Source organism: Symphalangus syndactylus, chromosome 23, assembly GCF_028878055.3.
Source record: "Symphalangus syndactylus isolate Jambi chromosome 23, NHGRI_mSymSyn1-v2.1_pri, whole genome shotgun sequence".
Classification (NCBI taxonomy): domain Eukaryota; kingdom Metazoa; phylum Chordata; class Mammalia; order Primates; family Hylobatidae; genus Symphalangus; species Symphalangus syndactylus.
Genome location: NC_072445.2, coordinates 18367182 through 18388569, shown reverse-complemented (window position 1 = coordinate 18388569; position 21388 = coordinate 18367182). Strand labels below are relative to the sequence as shown.

General features: G+C 46.7%; 1 long non-coding RNA gene across 2 annotated transcripts in view; it reads right to left on the bottom strand.

The window, feature by feature from the left end:
- Positions 1–17347, bottom strand: part of LOC134735784 (uncharacterized) — an 84181-nt gene extending 66834 nt beyond the window's left edge. Inside the window, exon 1 of one of the 2 annotated variants that reach the window (XR_010119267.1) lies at positions 17245–17347. This is a non-coding gene — a long non-coding RNA (uncharacterized lncRNA). The remainder of the gene's footprint in view (positions 1–17244) is intronic. The other variant, XR_010119266.1, reaches the window with a different exon arrangement.
- Between the last annotated feature and the right edge of the window lie 4041 nt (positions 17348–21388).

The window sequence follows — 21388 nt, the reverse complement described above, 5'->3', positions numbered from 1 at the left end:
TGCCACAAACATGCAGAGAGGGGGAAACGGCACAGGCTGCCCTGCCTGTGCCAACTCCTGGCTCGGTTCAGAAGTGTGCCCACCATGAGGAGCATGTATCTGCAGTAGCCGGCTCTCGGGGCGTTAATGGCTGTGGCCTCCCAGAGAACACTCCGGAATATTTTAGGTTTATATTTTGCAGATGGTGTGCCAAGTCATTCCCTCATTCGGCCTATTAGATGGTTAGTTTCCTTTTTCTAGTTAAAGGATTAACTAGAATTATCAGTAATCATGAACTTCCCCCCAAGGACAGGTCAAAGGAAATTAATGGAAACTGCAGCAAGAGACATGGGTTAGTTCCACAGAAGGAATTCCTGACTGGGAGAATTAGCCCTGGCACAGGTTCCAAGGGGGTGGAATTAGAACCCATCGTGGAACCTAGGCAAAGCTGGAAACTCCTGCAGGCTCTGGCTCAGAATGGAGGTTACAGGCAAAAAAGCAGAGTTAGGAGGCGAGGCGGGTTAAATACTTCACCATAAAAAGTTCCAGAAACTTGGATCTGAATGGGCGCCTTTGAAATATTTCAGCCTGACCTTTTCATGTACAGATGAGAAAACTGTGATCCAGACCCGGCCAGTGACTTGCTAAGGGTCACACAGCTAAGTAAGAGCAAAGGTAGAACGCAGGGCTCCAGTCCCTGCCATGATTCCCCAACTTGGATCTAGTAACACTCACTATAGATGAGACAACAGCCTTCTCAGGTTCTCAGTCCATGGGGCTATAAAATGGAACGTTGGGCTTGACACATCACAGTGCAATTGTCTATTTACAAGTTTATTCCCAGTCTCCAATGGAGATGAATGCCCCAAGGATGGGGACCATGACTTCGTCTTTGTCACTGGGTGCCTTCCACAAGGCCTGACACATGGCAGGTCTTCAGTAAGTATAGAGGGATTGGGTGAAGACAACTTTGAAGATCCTGAGATGTAGTTCCTCTGTGTATACAATCCCCATGATGTGCTTGACAAGATGTCCCTGTACCACAAGACGGTATCATTATTGTAATCAGAGTAGATAAGAAACCTGGGTTCTGGGAGCTGCATCAGATATGGCAAATACTATTTGCTAAGTCTAGGTGATGGGTATATGGGCATTCATTATATTTAAAAGTATTTATTATACTTTTCTGTTAGTTTAGTTTCATAACAAACAGTCAAAAAAATTTAATAGCAACCTAAAGTTTATTCCTAAAAATGCTCATGCTCATGACACTTGATTCTAGAACATAGCCACATCATTAAATGTCATTATTTATAGCCGTATCATCCAGCAGTTGTCTATTGTTGCTAATAGAATGTTCCAGATTCTTCAGTGGCACAACACTGAAGAAGACTCAGCCAGTGCCCTTAAGAAACTTGAAATGAGACTAAAGCCGACATTGCCACAAAACAAGGCAGATGTGGCTGCAGGGGAGATGTGGGGAGAGCTGGGGTGGCTGAGGCTCAGCCGCAGTCTGCGGGTTCTTCCACTGACCCCACCCCCTGACCAGCTCAGCCAACATTAACCCACCGCACATACACGGTCACACCACAGGCACGTTTAGAGACACCAAAGGCTTGCTAATGACCAGGGTTCCCCCACCTGAGGAGAGCTTGGGGCCCCTTGCCTCCAGCCCTCTTCATTTCCTGCTATGGAATATTTGCACATGTGACCTATAAGGTTTAAGTGAAACAAAAAGGAAAATGAGCCACAAAAGGGCAGCCTGGGGCATGTGTGCATGAAAGGAGACATGCAGGATCATTGCCATGGGGACTTGTTTTGGGAAAGAGAAGACAGCACATTTATGGACTGCTGATGTGGTTATAAATGCCACTGCCAGCAGCAATGGCATCACAAGTCCAGGGCCATGGCTGATACACATATTTGTAAGCTCCAGGGTTTAGCAGGAGAGCACAGAAAAGCACCAGATTTGGCATCAGACCACACTGGATTCGAATCTGGGCTCTACCATTTACTGGCAGCATTCAGCAAGTTGCTTAGCCTCACTTCTCCCATTTGCAAAATGGGGGTTAACAATGAGTATTTCACAAGGCTCATCTACGAATTTAATAAGATTCTACTGCACATAGAGTATGCAGCACAGCCTGGCATAGAGTAGGTGCTCAGTAAATGCTTCCTTACCCACCCATTCTTGCCCCTTTGCAAGGACAACTGGTTGAGGTTATAAACACATGGAAGAGTGTGGGTGCCTGCACAGTTTTTGTTTGTTTGTTTTGGCTCAACATAGACACCCAAACCATCTTCTGTAGGTTTTCACGTTGAGTCCTGTGTGCTAACAACCGTCTCTCTGTGGAGGCACAGTCTTGGGCAAATGCTCAAATAGGTCAATGGGTGGTGATGCCTCCTGAGTTAGTTTGAGTTCCTGCAAAGACTAACCTGGAGCAAGGATTCAAGTATGCATCATTTATTTGGGAGGCAACCCCAGTAAACACTAGCAAGGAAGTGAGGAAGTGAGACATCGAACGAAATGAAGCCAATGAAGGAAGTGCCAATGTGCAGGTTACCACTGGGGGCAACTAAGTAACAACTAGGGGCTCAACCTCACAGAGGAATTCTGGGAGACAGTGTAGAACATACCTCAGAATTACCTACCTTATGGGCAAGGGAGCTGGGGTATTTATCCTCTAACTCCCATCTATCAATGGCTGAGGGCTGCTCCTGGACATGAACTGGGAATTTTCAATCCACTATGCAGGCATGCTAAGAAAGAACCTTCAGGCCCTCAGCTGTTGGTGCTTTCAGTACAAAGTGGTAAAATGCTGTTAGCACATATTGAAATAAGGACCAAGGAGTATTAACGGGTACCAAATAGCACCTACTATATTCCCTTACATGGAATTCCTTCTTAACACAGTCGTTTTAGCTTGGGTTTTGGTGGCTCTGGGCCTCTATTTACATGCATTTCCAGCCTGAGTTTTCTCAAAATCTTCTAAAACCTTTCAGCTCCAAATGAGTATGTAGTATGATCTACCAAGACGTGCACGTGCACGATATGGATTGAGACTGTAAAATCCTTTAGAGGAACATCTTTTTTGTATTTCTATTTTGCTGTGACTTTGGGCTAGTGGCATGCCCTCTCTAGCCTTTTCTTCTTCACCTATAACATTAGGAAGTTTGCTATGATGGCCTAAAGGCTCCCCAGTCTGTGATTTTTATGCTGTCAGCTACCACCCAAAATCCCTGGCGCTCAATGGAGTGCGTGTCAGGTATTCATAAAGGTTCATGGACTGAACAGACACCCACACTGCTCCAAGCCAGAGGTTTTTTACTCCTCCAACTGGTGGAGTAATAGACCCAGGCCTCCTCCAGGAGAGACGACAGGGACTAGACGACTGGCAGGCAAGATGGTGGCCATCAGAAGCTGAACAGAGGAGCACTGAATTCTGGGAAAGGAAGATGAGGGCAGAAATAGCAAAGTTAAATCTGTGTGGAGAGAACCCCCAGAGGCCACAAACCCACCCCACTGCCTTTCAACAAGACCGCACTTAAGCCCTTCAGATGAAAACTCCATAAGCTACTTTTAAAGACCTATAGAGAACTAGGTAACTCCTGACCCTCCCACTGTAAACCACCAAGCAAGCTGTCCTGAAAAGTCAGAGAGAATGGAAACCGTTCTGTAGTTTCAAGCCAAAATATCCCAGTCTCAGCTAAATGGACAGTCCAAGTGACATGGGGTGTGGGTTTCACCTAGAACCCTCCAGGAACTGTCTGCCCTCCTCGTTTAGGGCCAGGAGTTGCCCAGAGCCCCAGTCACTTAGTCTCTTTCTTTGGCTCCAGGCTCACTGGAGATGGTGAACAGCTGTTTGCTATTCTGAGAGGAGGAGTCTTTCATATACTTGATGACATTTTAAATCATCTCTTAATGATAGCTGGGAAGACTTATTGTTACTGCTACCACATGGATAAAAAGCATGGGCCATCCGGTACTAATGTTAAATTCATCTGAGCCCTGGATGTGCCGGCATAGGGTAGAAATTGAACAAGTAGAATGGTCTTGTTAACACTTTGGCTTCAGGCAAGGAGACTGTTAAAAAGCATGCATTTCTTTAAAATACTAAATTACTAGCAGCAGTCTAGTTGTGGGTGATAAAAAAGATAGACAACTTTTATTTCTGTGTATTTGGCCATGAATAATTTTTATAACCAGGAAAAAAACCCAGACTAGAGTGCAGTGGCTTGATCATAGCTCAGTGCAGCCTCGAACTCCTGGGCTGAAGCAATCCCCCCACCTCAATCTCCTGACTATCCGGGATTATAGGCACACACCATCACATCTGGCTAATTAAAACAATTTTTTTATAGAGATAGGGTTTCCCTGTTACTTTAGGCTACTCTCCAAACTCCTGACCTCAAGTGATCCTCCTGCCTTGGCTTCCCAAAATACTGGGATTACAGGCGTGAGCCACTACGCCCAGCCTGGGCTGCTTTTTGAGACAGTGGTGAGATACAGTAATAAGAGGGAGGCTGAAGGAGAAAAGTCAAGGAGAAAAAGACTGAGATTTCCCTGGCATTGCTTAACAGAGCTGTCCCCAATCTTTTTGGCAGCACGGACTGGTTTCATGGAAGGCAATTTTTCCGTTGCTGGGGAAGATGAGGGGTGGTTTGGGGATGAAGCTGTTCCACCTCAGATCACCAGGCATTAGATTCTCATAAGGAGTGCGCAACGTAGATCCCTCGCACGCCCAGTTCACAATAAGGTTCACGCTCCTATGAGAATCTAATGCCACCGCTGATCTCACAGGAGGTGGAGCTCAGGCAGTAGTGCACCACCTGCTGTGAGGCCTGGTTCCTAACAGGCCATGGTGGGGGTGGGGGGTGGGGGGTGGGGGGGTGGGGGTGGGGGGTGGGGGGTGGGGGGGTGGGGGTGGGGGGTGGGGGGGGTGGGGGGTGGGGGGTGGGGGGTGGGGGGGTGGGGTTGGGGACCCCTGGCCTAACACATAACAGGCATGCTACCATGACGTGGAGAATGCTATTAATTGCCCAGTTTGTCTTAAAGAGCTTCCCTTTATCTCAAGGAAACAGTAGTTGGCAGATAGACACAGCATCTCCTACAAAAACTTCAGAAGGAACAGTGTGTGTTAGAGCTTTGTTGAATCTTACACCAAGTTAAAAGTATCTTTGGCTTTTGGAGTATGACTGAGGTTGGAAGGGGATGCCCTCACTTGCCTGGGATGGGAGGAATTCCCAAACATGTATGCACTCACCAAAAAAGCATAAATGTTGGGGAAGAGTTGATAATAAAATGTTAAGTGAAAAAAGCAAGCCATAAAATATTATATATTCTGTGAGCACATGTATGAAAATTCTATATTTATAGAGATAAGGGCTCAAAAGCTCAAAATCGTTGCTGTGTTGAGTTAATGAATTATAGGCAAGTTTTTTCAAAAAGTTCTTAATGTAACTGTGGTCCATTCAGGGTTTTTTAATCCAACATTTTATTATGAAAATTATCAAACTGACCACCCATTTACCTGACACATAGACTCTGCCTTTAATGCTGTTCAGTTTTTAAACTATTTTAAAGTGTTTTAAGCTTTTGTTTTCTATATTTGGCACTTTACATTAAGTATAAACAAACTATAAAGGCTTAATTACACAATGAACACTTTAAGAATCAGAACATCATCTGTAATGCCCCAGCAATTTGCAACGCCGAGGCAGGAGAATTACTTGAGCCCAAGAGCTTGAGACCAGCCTGGGCAACATAGTGAGACCCTGTCTCTAAAAATAAGTAAATAAGAATCAGAACATACTTTCGCTCTTGCAGCTCCCGTGTGCTCTTTCCTATTCCCAATCCATTTGCCTTCCACAGGATAGTCACATCCTGAGCTGTGGGTTTGTTATTCTCTTTCTCGCCTTTCTGGTAACTTTTAGGTATGTATCTGTATTGGCCAGGGCAGACTAGGTCATGCTGTGGAAACAGAACACTCTAAAATCTCAACTGCTTAACACAACAGCAAAAATTTTTTTCTTGTTCAAGAAAAAACCTACCTACTGCAGATCCAGCTGACCCTCCTATCCTTCATGCAGCAACTCCACAATCCAGGCTGCTTTGACCTTATGGTGCCATCACCTAAATATGAGGCATTCTGCAAGATCACTTCAGCTGCAATGAGCTGCTTCAGCCCAGGAGTGACACGTGTTCCTTACAGTCACAGCCCATTGGCCGGGACAGCTATCCAGCCTCACTTGGCTGCCAGAGGAGAGAAATGTGATCCTTCCATGTGCCCAGGAGAGGAGCACAGATACGCAGATACCGGTAAGCCCTGGAAAGCTCGTCCATACTAGCCTTGAGCAACATATTATTTACTTTTTGCTTGGGTTTGTTTTTGAGCTTTAACAAGAAAAATAATCATCATCATGATCTATGCAGTCCTCTGCAAGCTGCTTTTCCTCATCTATAGTAAATGTCTCTAACATTTACCCATGTTATTGTAGGTAGCTGTATTCTCATTCATGTTCACTCTTGTATAGAACTCCATTGTATGAATGATATGCCTCCATGTTTTATCCACTCTCCTATTGAGGGATATTGGAGGTTCCTGTCTTTTGCTATTTTAAACAATATGCCATCAGATGTAGGTCTCTTGGTGCAGATGCACAGGAGATTCTCTAGAGCACAGGTTGCTCAGGTTTTTAAAACTAAAATTTTTAATGAGAGGGGAAAGAAAAAGCAACAGCAAAAGGTGGGAGCGTTAGCACGTTTCCATTTTGCAAATGGCAGGGTGCAAGAGATTCAGACTCTTTGTGCTCTCCTTCAGCAAGGCACAGGTTGAACTCAGGAAAAGTCAGTCAGAGATTAAATAAATGTCTTCACATAAAGGTGTGAGTTTACAAAGAAGAATCTAATGAGGAACCCAAGCAACTGTTGCTTTCACATAACTTGGAGGCTTCTAAGGCAGTGTTTCTCAATGTCAAGATGTCACGTTTCAAAAGGCAACCTGAATTCTCAGAAGATTTCAACGCAAGATTAATTTTCACTTGCTTCCATTTTGCAAATAAATAAATGCCATACTGTGATCTTGTTCTCTTTTTTACTGGAGGGAGGCATATCTTGGAATCAAAGAAATAATGACAAGGTATCTCCACTCTCCATAAGACTGGTAACACCAGTGTACAGCCCTGGAAGGAAAGATATAAAGCAGGAGAAATAAGGCTACTGGGGACAGATTTCAACATCAGCAAACTAAGGAATAACATTAATTATGTAATTTATCCTACTAGGTTCCAGGTGGGATCCTTCTTGTTAGCTTTGACCACAAGCAAGGAATTGTGGTCTTGATGAAATCTGTTTTATTTTCAATTTATCGGTGGTAATAGAGGGAATCTGGTAACCCGTCTCTTGACAGGTTAAGAAAGAAATGGAGAGATAGTCCTGAACAGCTTTGGAGTAGTTGGCTCATGGACAAATTGGATGAAGCATTGGGAGAATTCTGGGGGCCGGTCAGCTTTGGTTTTGCAGACAGAAAGAAGAGCGGGATGGATCTTAGTGCTGTCCTTAGAGGGCCAGGACAACAAATGGCCTCTGACCAAGAGCAGAGGAAGCACATCAAGGTGGCTGAGCTCCTCGCCTTGAGAATGTAAAGATGACCAGCTGCTCAGGAGTTAGTGGAAGTCACAACTTGTAATTCAATGATGAAAGAATGAGGCTTTATCAAGTTAAAACAAAAGTGGATGCATTGTTCACTTTTGCTGCTACTAATAGGGCATTTCCAGGTGCCATCCACTGTGCCAGGCCTTGGCATGCATTGCCTCCTTATTCCTCAGGGCAAGCTGGTAAGGTGGTGGAGTTACCACTCAGGCTTCTTGGTAGTGACAGAAACTAACTCTGGGTGGTTTCAGCAGAAAAGCAATTTACTAAGAGGCTATTGGGCATCTCAGAGAATTACACGTGTGTCCGGAATTGGTGGGTTCTTGGTCTCACTGACTTCAAGAATGAAGCCGCAGACCCTCGGGGTGAGTGTTACAGTTCTTAAAGGCGGCATGTCTGGAGTTTGTTCCTTCTGATGTTCGGATGTGTTCGGAGTTTCTTCCTTCTGGTGGGGTTCCTGGTCTCGCTGGCTTAAGAATGAAGCCGCGGATCTTCATTCTTGATGTTACAGCTCATAAAGGCAGTGTGGACCCAAAGAGTGAGCAGCAGCAAGATTTACTGCAAAGAGCAAAAGAACAAACCTTCCACAGTGTGAAAGGGGACCCGAGTGGGTTGCCACTGCTGCCTCGGGCAGCCTGCTTTTATTCTCTTATCTGGCCCCACCCACATCCTGCTGATTGGTAGAGCCGAGTGGTCTGTTTTGACCGTGCGCTGATTGGTGCGTTTACAATCCCTGAGCTAGACACAAAGGTTCTCCACCTCTCCACTAGATTAGCTAGATACAGAGCGTGGACACAAAGGTTCTCCAAGTCCCCACCAGAGTAGCTAGATACAGAGTGTCCATTGGTGCATTCACAAACCCTGAGCTAGACACAGGGTGCTGATTGGTGTGTTTACAAACCTTGAGCTAGATAGAGTGCCGATTGGTGTATTTACAATCCCTTAGCTAGACATAAAGGTTCTCCAAGTCCCCACCAGACTCAGGAGCCCAGCTGGCTTCACCCAGTGGATCCCGCACCCAGGCTGCAGGTGGAGCTGACTGCCAGTCCTGCACCATGTGCCCGCACTCCTCAGTCCTTGAGTTGTATCTGTATTGGTCGACGGGACTGGGTGCTGTGGAGCAGGGGGCGGTGCTCGTAGGGGAGGCTCAGGACACACAGGAGCCCACGGAGGTGAGGGGAGGCTCAGGCATGGCGGGCTGCAGGTCCCGAGCTCTGCACTGCAGGAAGGCAGCTAAGGCTCCCGGCGAGAAATTGAGCACAGCAGCTGCTGGCCCAGGTGCTAAGCCCCTCACTGCCCAGGGCCAGTGGGGCCGGCTGGCCGCTCCTAGTGCAGGGTCTGCCGAGCCCATGCCCACCTGGAGCTCGCGCTGGCCCGCAAGCACCACGCGCAGCCCCAGTTCCCGCCTGTGCCTCTCTCTCCACACCTCCCCACAAGCTGAGGGAGCCGGCTCCGGCCTCGGCCAGCCCAGGAAGGGGCTCCCACAGTGCAGCGGCGGGCTGAAGGGCTCAAGTGCCACCAAAGTGGGAGCCCGGGCAGAGGAGGCCCCGAGAGTGAGCGAGGGCTGTAAGGGCTGCCAGCACGGGAGTGTTTAGAAAATGAGCAGGAGACAGGGGAAGCCAAGACCTGGTTTTAAATCATAACCACCACAACTGCCACTGCCACCACCACTGCCCCCACTGCTGCTGCTAAACAAATTCTCCACCATCCTTATGTCTCTGTATCATGTGTCTCGGCTTCAGAGTCCTGGGCGGAAGAGTAGGCTTAGTTCAACCTGGGTTGTGTGCCCATGCCCTGGGCCAGCAAGGCAAATGTCCCCTAACGTAGGAATTATTGTTATGTGAACCCCAGATATCTGAGACAGGTCTCAGTTAATTTAGAAAGTTTATTTTGCCGAGGTTGAGGACGTGCACCCGTGACACAGCCTCAGGCAGTCCTGACAACATGTGTCCAAGGTGGTAGGGGCACAGCTTGGTTTTATACATTTAGGGAGACAGGAGACCTCAGTCAATATGTGTAAGATGTACATTGGTTCAGTCTGGAAAGGCAGAACAACTCGAGGTGAAGATGGGACTGCTCGAAGCGGGGAGGAGGCTTCCAGGTCAAAGGTAGATAAGAGACAAACGGTTGCATTCTTTTGAGTTTGTCAGCCTCTCCAAATGAGGCAGTCAGATATGTGTTTATCTCAGTGAGCAGTGACTAGAATGGGAGGCAGGTTTGCCCTAAGCAGTTTCCAGCTTGACTTTTCCCTTTAGTTTAGTGATTTGGGGGCCCCAAGGTTGATTATCCTTTCATAGTTATCCCCCTTTACAGATGAGGTCTTCTGACATGTCCTGTCCCTGATGCACCATGACTGCTGTATCTTCTCACAATTAATATCTGCATTTGGCTAGCTCTAGCAAGGAAAAACTAAAATGCCCCAAAATTAGAATAAAGCAGTGTGTAAACTGTAATAGCTAACATTTTATGGTGCTTCACAGAATGCATTAACCCATTTGTTTCACTTAACCACTACCAAAAATTATTGCATCAACCCTAGTAGGTGAAGAGGGAGGCATTTTTGTCATCCCAAAAGTGAGTCCAAGTGAACTCAATGACTTACCTGTAAGTAGAGGCACAATCTAGATATTTTGACCACAGTTTTCATGCTAGACCGTGGGATTGTTTAAGTACTTGGCCGATTTTCTCTTGGTATAATGCTTCATTAAATGTTTTTAAAGGTTGTGAAAGCGAGATTTCTCAAACTTTAACATTCACACTAGTCACCTGCGGATCTTTATAAAATGCAGGTTCTAAATCAGTTGATCTGGGGTGGGGCCTGAATCTGCATTTTTTTTTTTCTTTTGAAACACAGTCTCACTGGTGCCCAGGCTGGAGTGCAATGGCATGATCACGGTTCACTGCAACCTTGACCTCCCAGGCTCAAGCAATCCTCCCACCTGAGCCTCCTGAGTGTCTGGGACTACAGCCATGCACCACCACGCCTGGCTAATTTTTTTTTTTTCTTTTTGTAGAGACAGGGTCTTGCTATGTTGCCCAAGCTGATCTCAAACTTCTGGGCTCAAGCAATCCTTCTACCTTGGCCTCCCAAAGTGCTATCATTACAGATGTGAGCCACCATGCCCAGCCCAAATGTGCATTTCTAACCAGTTCCCAGGAAATGCTGATGCTGCTGTCCAGGAACTACACTTTGAGTGGCAAAAATTTAGAGGGTTGGTAATAAGGATTAAGAGCGATCAATGTTTCATTGTTGTTTTGAGATGGAATCTCTCTCTGTCACCCAGGCTGGAATGCAGTGGCACGATCTCGACTCACTGCAACCTCTGCCTCCCAGGTTCAAGCTATTCTCCTGCCTCAGCCTCCTGAGTAGCTGGGTTTACAGGCATGTGCCACATGCCCGGCTAATCTTTGTATTTTTAGTAGAGACGAAATTTCACCATGTTGGTCAGGCTGGTCTTGAATTTCTGACCTCAAGTGATCCACCCGCCTCAGCCTCCCGAATGCTGGGATTAAAGGCGTGAGCCACTGCATCCAGCCAGCAATCAATATTCTTAATCTGTGTCACACAACTGTAATATTTTAATAACTTGGTGAAGAATTGTGGAGAATTTTTATTTTTTCCATGCTTTGACCTTTTGCATTATTTCTTTATCAGGTTTATTTCTTTATCAGGTTTAAAGGACAAGGTTTGAGGGAGAAAGGTGATGAACAGATGAAGTGGTTTGGGCTCAATTTGGGTTCTGCTCTAGACAGAGGCACACACAGAGGGGGGTACACAGCTTGAAGAGCAAACCAGGTTGGAAACAGCACCATTGCTCAGAAATCTGCCAGTCATTCAAACAGGAATTCCACAGATAATACATCTCAGCAGGCAGCCCAGGAAATTCAATTCTCCCCTTTCAAAAGTAAGCTCTCCTGAAGTTTATAAACATCCCATATCCCTGCCTGGAGAAACACAAAGAAGAAAAGACCTTCACAATGAGAACTTGGAAGCCACACAGCGCTGAGGGCCGCAGCCGAGTTTGCAGCAGCAGCCAAGACGAATCAACAAGGCCACTGGACCCAACTGGCAAGAAACAAGACCCAAGTGCCAGATCACAGAGAGCCCAGTGGAGTGGAAGGTGAGGGAGCAGATTGGGATAGTTGATGCGAAGATTAAAACAACTGAAAAACCTAAAGAAAACAAGGCAGGGGGTTAATAAAGCAACCGTCTGTCTCCTCGTGAAAGTAAACAAAGACAAAGGCGAAAAGAAGCAAAGAGAAACCAGATGCAAGGTTTGCCTTAAACCCCAGCGGTGGTGGCCCAGACGGGCAGAGCAGGGCGTTGGAACAGATGAAAGCTTCGGGAAGCAATTGGGAGTGAGAAGGAGAGTAAATACAGTAACCAGAGGGACATCAAATGGCGGCGAGGGGAGCCGGCGCCTCTGCCTCGAGTTTTGATTAGCAAAGGGGAGTGGGCACTAACCAGCCCTCGACAGACATATTTGGGGACAATTATTAGAAAGCTATTTTTGTGGTTTCTTTTGTCTCTCTGAGCCACAAGCTGAAGCTGCCCATATGTTAATCTGTTTTGGAGCCTGAGAAAACAACACTGATTTCACCAAAACCCTTGAGCTTTTAAAAATAAGAAAACACCCTTCCAAAGCTTCCACAAGTTGTTTTGGTCCTTTTTGAAAGTATGTATTTCTTTTCAAAAGGGTATTACTCAGCAGTTTGGTTTATTTTTCTCCTCTCTCCAAAGTATGCCTGTGTTTATACATGGAAGTAAGAAAACATGAATGGAAATGTTTAAGCCCCTAAATGGTAGGCTTTAGGGGGCAGGGGTGAGGGGCTTGCCAGTTCTCACCATTGGGTACAATCTTGTCCATTTCAGAAATGCTGTTCCTTCCCCTGCAAACCTTGGCCTCCTCAAAGCTCTCCTCTCCATGTGACCCTCACCCTGCCCCACTCCTTGAAGTGTGAAAGGGTCCTCCCTCTCTCCCTGGGCCTTGCTCTTCCCTCCCACTTACTGCCCCTCTCCCCTGGTTACTGCTAACCAGTGTTTTCATCATACTTCTTGCTGCATATTTAGGAAAGGTAGATTTGTGGGGTCACCCTCCTCGTCCAAGCCCTGTAAACTACATCAATGTCATTGTTTAATAACTCCCAGACTCTATGACTATAGGTAAATACTGACGGGTATTATTGTCCTAGATACTTCCTCAAATTAAACTTTGGGCTCTTGTCTCAAGATGTCAAGGCAGAACAGGCCACCAGCACAGCCTGTGAGGGCGTCATCCATCAGGCTTCCCCTCGTAAACTTTGATGGGTCCCCATCCAAGCCTCTGCATATAACATTTGCTGTGGCCTGAATGTGTCCCCCAAAATTCATGTGTTGGAAACTTAATCCCTATTGCAACAGTGTTGAGAGGTGTTTAGGTCAGAATGGGTTAATTCCTATGTAAAAGAGCTTGACAGAAGGAGCTTGGTCCTCTTTCCTTCTGCCTTCCGCCACATAAGGAAACAATGTTCCTCCACTCTAGAATATGCATTCATAGTGCCATCTTGAAAGGAGAGAGCAGCCCTCACCAGATGTCAGAGCCTTGATCTTGGACTTCCCAGCCTCTATAACTGTAAGAAATAAACTCTGTTTTTTTTTTTTTTTTTTTTTGAGACGGAGTCTCGCTCTGTCGCCCAGGCTGGAGTGCAGTGGCGCAATCTCGGCTCACTGCAAGCTCCGCCTCCCAGGTTCACGCCATTCTCCTGCCTCAGCCTCTCCGAGTAGCTGGGACTACAGGCGCCCGCCACCACGCCCGGCTAATTTTTTTGTATTTTTAGTAGAGACGGGGTTTCACCATGGTCTCGATCTCCTGACCTCGTGATCCGCCCGCCTCGGCCTCCCAAAGTGCTGGGATTACAAGCGTGAGCCACCGCGCCCGGCCTAAACTCTGTTCTTTATAAGTTACCCAGTCTGTGGTATTCTGTTACAGCGGCACAAATGGGGTAAGACAGCATTGCTCTAACCCACCTGTGCTCACCTGCCTCTTATTCAAATCCTATCCATCCTCAAGGTCACCCTTAAGAACCAGCTGTCCCAGCTAACCATTGTGGCCCAAGCTCCCCAAGACATGGCCCGGCCCACTGGAGGTAAGTCCCAGGAGACCTTCTGGCTTTTGAAAAATCCAGAGCTCACTTCATGCAAGACCCACAAGTGTACCTGGACACTTTGATCTCAACGCTCCAATATAAAGAACCTGATGTATATACCCTTGGCCTGCCTGCTTCTTACCTTTGGCCCATCAGGTAGGAGGCAGACTTGGCAGGGAGTCTTTCTGCATGTGACCTACTGATATTTGATCTTTTCGTGGCTGATCACTGGGAAATGGGGGAAGAAGTTCTGCAGAATTAGCTTATCTCTGGGGAGACTGTCAGGTATGATTATGATATGCACTCTGGCTTTTTTTTTTTTCCTGCAATCATATCAGAGAGTGAAATAGCATGGTCTTTTAAGGCACACATGTAGAAGTGCAGCTGATTCATTTCCATTCTGTCTGTCCAGCACATCCTCCAGGAATTCTCCCAGGACTCCAATCCCTATAGATGGCTCCTTTCTATAGATGTCACCTAGATGTCTGTAGGATAGTCCTATAGATGTCTCCTAGAGCAGGCTTTGGCAAACTATTGTCCACATGCCAAACTTGGCCAAGCATCTGTTTTTCTAAATAAACTTTTATTGAAACACACCCATGTTTATTGTTGTCTATGACTGCTTTTGTGCTATAACAGGCAAGCTGAGTAGTCACAACAAAGACTATCCGGCCCTTTAGTGACAAGAGTTCTCCAACCCTCCCATATTTGTGCTTTGTGTAGTTGTCTCACCTCTCCAATAAACATCTGAGAACTCTGAAGAGCCAGGACTGTCTATGTTATGTGTTCTATTGTTCATCTCCCCTTAGCATTTATAATAGTGCTAGTAATGACAAATGCTTATCCATTATTAAATAGCTGTGTCAGGATGCTTCCCCTTTAGGTAACAGAAACCCTCTTCCAGACTTGCTTAAATTATTGTGAAATTTATTGTTTCATAGAACAGAAAGTCCAGAAGTAGGGATCAAAATTGGTAGATTCAGCCACTCAACCCAGGTTCTTTTCATTTCTCTGCTCTGTCAGCTGCAGTCTTGGGTTCATCCTAATGCTGTTTCCCCTCATGGCCCCAACATGGCTGCCAACAGCACCTCAAACCACAGCTTTCGTGTTCACATCCAGCAAGATGGAAGAAGGGCAGGTGGGATGGGCCTCTCTTACTCAGAAGCTCTGAGCAAGCCTCTCTCCTTGACTTTCATTGGCCCAGATTGGCTTATACCTGCCTGGCATTAAGCCAATCTCTGGCAAGAGGGATGGAATTAGCACGACTGCCTTAGGCTGGTTAATCATTTGGGGTGTAATGGTATACCTCCCAGTATACTATGTTTTAAAATATTTCAAAACAAAAAAATTATAATCACTGGAAATGTGGTGTATTTTGTACATCACCTGTTCTTCATGGCATTGAAACTGTTGTGAACATTCCCTCAGTGCTGTGGTCCCAAACATACACAGGCTCTGCCCTCCCAAATTATACCTAAAATGACCCAAAACATATTCTCCATATATTATACATTTATATTCCAAACCAAAAATATCTGATTCTAATATATTCCAGAGCTTTTAATTTACTAAACCAGAGATTTTTCCTAATACGTTCATTTCTAGACATCTTAACAGGACCCTTCTCCCCCATACCCCCAACTAATTGGAATTCCAAAGAGCCTGACAGTATTGAAGATCATGAAAAAATATCTGATACATCTACAAATGCGATGCCTACTTTAATACACTGCTAACTAGCTCAGACTTTTCTGGGAGGGGAGGGGAGGGGAGGAGATCCTCCCAGAAAAGAAAAAGGTCAACCCCAGTATCACTTTGTCCCATTGCATAACAACATGAAGAAACACAGGGAGATGGCTTTAATTAAACGGCTGTCATGAATTCAGATTTGTGCTAAGAAAGTTGTGGCAGGTTGTGAAAGCTCTATCCATACAAAGGATGGCAAGGCCTGGACCAAGCATTCTGCTCAAGGAACAAGGACCCACAAATAGCAAGCCTGAGACGAGGAAACGGCAGCCCTTGCCAGAATGTGTTACACAAGGTGCTAAAAATCTACCCAGAGGCAGCCATCACCTGTCTCACCACCTTCAGGGGACCAGAGGCCACCCTGGCACAGGCCCAGGCTAAGCCATGCTGAAGAGAAGGAGCTTGTATTTCCTGCATGTGCAGGAGGAGGGAAACGAGGCTGTGCTAGTGTACACAGTAACATGTCAGTGGCAGCACCGGGGTGAATTATAGGCTGGAGACCCGACAGTGGTCTTCTCACAGGGAAAGGGCACAAGCCTCCTCTGAGAATCATCCCCCTCTCCCAGAGAAGCAATATGTCTGCTGCCCCCCATTGAGGCCCACTCCAGGGAGGGTGAAGAGTGCTATTAAATTATGTCACTATGATATAAGGGCCTCTGTCTAAAAATTCAGTGTTGAATCATGGCATGCTTGACTTGAACAATATTGAGGTGAGCGGCCCATGTCCCCTGGGTAGGTCGGTCCAGGTCTGGACTCCTGTGCAATGATGACATTGTTGCTGACGTAAATAATAAGTGTGATTTATTTGTTCAAGCCCCGTTTCCCAGTCAGGAGTGGTTTATGGGGCTGACTACCTGCAAATTGCAAAGTGGAAAGTTTATGGGGCTGATTTATGAGGAAAGTGAAGGGCTACCTTTCTACACAGAAGACAACTAAATGCCTCCTAAGGCAAGGTCTCATTCTTCTCAGGCTGGTTTTCACCTCCCAGAGCCTGTCCTGCCTGTGAAGACAGGGAGTCACTGCGGAATCTTATTGGTGCCCAGTGCTCACGATGATTCCCCATTGTGGTTGCCAGTAGCTCAACTTGGGACATCCCTACCACTGCCACATCACATATTGCAATATTGCACACCTGCCACCATTGTGCTGTCACCTCCGTTACAACCCTTGTCACCATCAGCATTGTCCTAGCCTTCACCATAACCTGCCACCGCCATTATCATCCTTACTGTATGCCCCTGTCAGCAACAAGACAGAGTAACAAAAACACAGATTTATTGGAGACAATTCACAGAGTGGAAGCGGGCTCAATAGCCTCTTCAATCAGGGTTTTTATTAAGCTAAAAAGAACCCAGCAACACCCTTTGGTGCTCCCCAAAGGCCTCCAACTGGACGCACCCCATGAAGGATTGTCCTGTGACCAATCAGAGGCTGACGTGGCTTGTTATCAGGAACAAGGATGTGGTCTATATGCTGCACCTGCTGCTCTCCTGCCTCTATGAACTGGCTGCACCTGCTGTTTCCTTACTCATGCCTCAACCCCTGGTCACCTCGATTCCCTGTTCTCCTACCTCAGTATCATTCCTCCACCATCAAAACCTCCACCAGCTGCTTTACTGCAGCCTTCACAATTCTCTGAGTCACTTTGGAGGGTAGTAAATTGTATTAGTCTGTTTTCATACTGCTATCATGAACTGACTAAGACTGGTAATTTATAAAGGAAAGAGGTTTAATTGACTCACAGTTCAGCATGGCTGGGGAGGCCTCAGGAAATTTACAATCACGGTGGAAGGCAAAGAGGAAGCAAGATATCTTCTTCACGAGGCAGCAGGAAGGAGAAGTGCTGAGCAAAGGGGTAAAGAGCCCTTTATAAAACCATCAGATCTCGTGAGAACTCACTCCCTATCGTGAGAACAGCATGGGACAAACTGTTGTCATGATTCAATTACCTCCACCTGGTCTCTCCCTTGACACGTGGGGATTATGGGGATTATAATTCAAGATAAGATTTGGGTGACACAAAGCCTAACCATATTGTAAATCATCTGGCCTTCTCCAGCGTGGCTGAGCTGAGAATGGAGGGGACATATGTGCTCAGAAGCAGCCACACGTGTTTCAGCCTCATTTCTGAATGAATCCACCAGCCTTCACAACACTACCCACCCACTCACCATTCCTGGAATCCCGGGGATGAAAATCTTATGTTTTTTATTGCATTTGTGTCCACAGAGGCTCCAGGACACAAGGGTGCACACTCCTAGTGGGTCTCCCATGTTGCTAAGGTCTTTATTAGTCCTGGGCCTACAGACCTCCCTAAGTGGTACATTCCTGACTTTTTAGGCACCATCTCTTTGCTGCCAGCCCAGGTCATTAACTCTCTAAAGCCTAATAATGTCATGGAAATACCGAAGGCCTATCTGCTTTCTAAGAAGAAAGGGAGCTCTTTCTTCTTGGGGATTACTAAAGTTAAAACAAGCTACCCACCCTCATTACCAATGTTCTCATCACCAGTGTCACCACCATAATCATGACCTCATCTTACCATCGTCACCATCAACTCTGACATCATTCTGCATTCAGCAAGAAAGGTTAAGTATGAAGTTGCACAGGGTACTAGGTACTGCCTAGAAAACTTCAGAACCCTAGTTTCTTTTTTTTTTATTTTAAGATGGAGTCTCGCTATGTCACCCAGGCTGGAGTGCAGTGGTGCAATCTCAGCTCACTTCAACCTCCGCCTCCCAGGTTTAAGCGATTCTCCTGCCTCAGCCTCCCGAGTAGCTGGGACTACAGCCATGTGCCACAATGCCAGGCTAATTTTTTTATATTTTTAGTAGACACGGGGTTTCACCGTGTTAGCCAGGATGGTCTCGATCTCCTGACCTCGTGATCCGCCCACCTCGGCCTCCCAAAGTGCTGGGATTACAGGCATGAGCCACCGAGCCTGGCCAGAACCCTAGTTTCTAGAAGAATGGTCTCCAAAGAATAATCTCCAGAAAATAATCCCAGGAGATATGCCATATTTAAGAGAAAAAAATTCCATTGCCAATTGAATTTTAGAAAGGCTGCATTCTGACAATGCATTTTAGCATATTAAAGGCTCTAAGAAGTCCTGCAGGAGAGAAATCTGTTTATAGTTATTTGACACAATCTTTCTCAGGTATAATTTACCACTAAATCATGTTTCCACCTAACTTCCATTAACATCACACTGAACACATGTCCCATAGAAGATACATTGAGAACGTAGCTCTAAAAGCTGAAAACTGCACAGGCAACAGTACCACGGATCCAGGCGTGCTCATGGGCCACCAGTATGGATGCTCTTCAGGTGTGTATCCTAGCACTCAATCACAAAACCTATGCTTTCATCCTAGTCCAAAGTGGTCATTCTCTCCTAGGCCCTGGAAGATGGGGGTCGTCATCATCTCTGCCTCCCCAGTGCTCCCTGAGTGCCCTCTGAGTGTCTAATGGATGCAAGCATTATTCATGCTGCCCTCAATATGGCCAATTTCCCCTTCTCAAATTTGTGGACATCCCACAGCTCTGGATGTGCATTTTCCAGGGCGAGAAGTAACTAAGAAATTCTCCACTGACACCTGAGCCTTCACACGGCTTTCCTACCTACAGATCCCCCTGCCTCGGATGAGAGAGGGGCCCAAGGAATTTCACAGGCCAACCCCCAAGCACACGAAGGCCCAGAAAGAGCAAGAACCCACGAGGACCACAGTGGCTGATGCCCTCCCCAATTTCCTTCAGCTACAGCAGTGTGGGAATGGGGGCTGGTCTGAGATGGCATTTTCATTGCTCCAAGTTGAGTGGAGAGAAATAGATCCCCAGAGTAGATTTTTCGTAAAGTGAAATGCTTTCAACTCGAAGCGTGTCCTGAAATTGTCATCCCCACCTTGGCAGTTAGAATATCCTTAAATAAGGGTGAAATTGATGACAACTGTATTAGCTTCCTGTGGCTGCGATAACGAAGTACCCCAAACTGGCTTAAAACAACGAACATTTCTTGTCTCACAGTTTGGGAAACCAGAAGTCCAAGATCAGGGTGTGGGTAGGGCCATGTTCCTACTAATCCTTCCTGTCTCTTCCTAGTTTCTGATGGGGACAAGAAATTCTCGGCATTCTTTGGCTTACAGCTGCAACATGCCAGCCTCTGCCTCCGTCTTCACACAGCCTTCTCCCTGGTGTCTGTGTCTTCACCTCATCTTTCCTCTGTGCCCAAATGTTCCGTTTTCATAAGGACACCAGTCATATTGGATCAGGGGGTCCACTCTGCTCCAGCATAGCCTCATCTTAACCAATTACATCCACAACAACTCTATTTCCAAGGAAGGTCACATTCACAGGCACCAGGATTTAAGACTTCAACATATCTTTTTCAGGGGATATAATTCAACCCATAACAGTGGGGGGTTTTTTTCTAATGTTTTTACCAGGCAGCTCTTAGGCCAAATAAAGTTGTGCATTTGCTTTTTCTTTATTTTTGTTGTTGTTTTACAGGTGCGTGAAATCCTACCACCGGGAAGCTGCCGGAGGGAGCATTGCCCCCGTACCCACTCTCCCGCCTCCTCACCCCCAAGTTGGCTGGTGCCCCAGGCCTCACTCTGAGGGCTCCTAGGATGTTTGAGGACTAGTTTCAGCCTCACTCTGTCCTCCCCAGGGACCCAAAAGGTGGCATTAGCAGCCTTACCTTCACCATGGCAGGTAGAGAAGCTAAGTGGCCCTCCTCCTACATCCCTAGCAGGGCCCCTCCCCGACTCATCCCGATCCCAGGAGGTTTAGATTCAGGCAGGGGTGACCATAGCATTTCTTCTGCAGTGGCCCCTGCAGGCGGGGGCACATCCCTAGGACTGGCTTGGACTTTCTGGCTCCCGTTACAAAGCCTAGAGGACAGAGTGATGGTTGAGGCCTTCTCGGCACGGGGATGAAGAGCACTCTCTGGCCCACTGTGTGCATGCTCAGGTCTCCTCTGGACTGACAGCTGCCTGGCACACAGTAGGTGCTCCAGAAAAGCTTGTGGAGGTGAGCAGAATGAAACTGGATTTCACAGTCCCAGTACCATTTCATTTATTTGGCTGCACTGCTCCCATCAAACCAGGCCCCTCTGCCCACTTTCCCTCGTCCAGCCTTTGTCAATTCCAACTTCCATCCCTTTGCTGAGGCCGTGCCTGCTACCTAGAGTACCTTTTCCTTTCCTCCATGCAGGCAAATCACAGGCACATCGCAAAGATGAATGTAGTGCCTACCTCCTCCATGCCTCTAGAGTTACAAAGCTTTTTCCTAGGCATCTGGGGTTAACACATTGTCCTTTGCTATCTGTTATCAGCTTATTAGAACACAATTTTCTCCCCCCAGTTGCACAACAAACACTGATGAACAACTCTAGAAACAAATGTTATATATCACTACATGCTCCTTATTCCTCCCCAAGGCCCATGGTTCTGTTTCACAGAAAAAGCATGAGGTTTGACTTCAGGCAGGCCTGGGTTCAAATCCAGACTCTGCTATTTACTAGCTGTGTGGCCACAGGCAGTGTCATACTCTCTATGAGCCTCATCAGTAAAATAAGGATAGGGAGACTACCTCGTATATTGTAGACACAAAGATGCACTTCCTAGATTCCCCTTCCAGGACCCATTACAGCCCCCAGTTCTGGGGCTGCAGTCAGCAGACAGCACCCCAGGTGTTGGCTCCTTCAGGATCTGGCCCAGCAACAGAGCTGTACCACTCCCAAGGCCACTTCCTTCCCAGGACAACCTGCATCCAGCTACAAAGGCAGATGGGGGTATATAGGCCCAAGCCATTACGGCCCAATACTGGACACTGATGGGCAATTCTTGCTCTACACTCCACTCAGGGATGACCAAAGCTTTGTAGAGC